Genomic DNA, 1,470 nt, shown 5'->3' with positions numbered 1-1,470 from the left:
GTGGTAGAATTCTTGATAATTCTGCCGGAATGTAAGTTAGGCAGGTCGATAGGTCAGCAGCTAAGGAGGCCTAATACGCATGCAAATCTCGTGCGCATCTGTCTCTGTGTCTGACAATAAGGAGGCCAAATGTGCATGTAAATCTCGTACGGCTGCCTTTGTGTTTGACGTCAGTGTGCGAGGACTATTGAAATTGGCATGGAAATCCTCGTGTAATTTAAATCTATTAGTCTACATTTTTAATGTCTAAGTCTACAATTTTATTTCACAATGTAATGGAAATATAAGGAATCACTGTCTAGTTTTGAGAGAATGCCAGGGACATCAACAATAGTTGGAAACATGGGATAATTTTAGCATAACGGGCTTCGCCCATTATGCAAATTATCCCATATTTCCAACTATTGTTGATGCCCTGACATACTCTCAAAACTAGACAGTGATTCCTTAAAGGGGGAGGAAATAAGCACCTCCTTCAAATTTATCTGGTCTGAGAACCTATGTCAATCATCTGAAATTAAGCCTGCGATTGGATACTTTGATTTGATTGACATTTAGTTTGCTGCTGTTGTGTATATCTCGTGTACCTTGTCTGGAGATCGTACCGACCATCGAATTAACTTTCAGGCTTTTGATGCCTACCGCACATGCCAACGTGATAAAGAAGCGATCAAATCGTTCTTTTCTTTTTTTAATTCATAAGAATATGCCATAAATATTATAATAATTAATCTATCAAATAATTAAATAAATGACAAGAAAAATCATGGCTATATAATATATATTATAAATTAAATTTTCAAAGGGAGAATTTCATTTCACGATTACAATCGATAATTTTAATTTCCGTGTCATAAAATGAGTTAACGTTCATTTATTCCTCCATTAATTAACAAAATAAACCTGCGTTTGAAGCTAGTATAATGGAATTAAATAAAATTATTTTAAAGTATGACTCATGTACAATGTTGAACAAAAGTCAAGCGAATTTATATTTATAAGGCAAACCTGTACGTGTCGCTTTTCTTCGAGACATGGTGACGAAGTTATGGTATAATGATAAGTTTTAGAAGAGAAATTACGCGGAATATAACATCTTTCTTTGTATTTAATGTTTAAAATTAATAATGAATCACGAAAGAAAAAAAAATAATGCAGATGATTCTTTACCCGTTTCATAGCTGTCGGGGAATCAACACCGGTCCGAACCCTGCAGGCCATTTTTTCAGACCATGCGTTATGGAAAAATCAAGTAGGGTTTATCTTAAAAAGATATTTATTTAGACAATAGTATTTCTACTTCAACATTTTATTCGCAAAACATCGTTTCTAAGTTTCATTGTTATTTACCGAGAGACTGCTTTATGATTCACTTTCTTCTTTCCTTTTACGTAGACGACGTGTAATTTGAAATACTTCCCTTTTTGTCGCCAGATTACAACGACAGATTTTGGTGCTTAAAGTATTTTC

This window comes from Saccostrea cucullata, unplaced genomic scaffold (genome assembly GCF_032062105.1).
Source record: "Saccostrea cucullata isolate Sc308-1 unplaced genomic scaffold, CSIRO_AGI_Scuc_v1 ctg3607, whole genome shotgun sequence".
In the NCBI taxonomy this organism is placed as follows: Eukaryota; Metazoa; Mollusca; class Bivalvia; order Ostreida; family Ostreidae; genus Saccostrea; species Saccostrea cuccullata.
The sequence above is the reverse complement of the archived record's forward strand: the minus strand, read 5'-3'. Positions refer to the sequence as shown.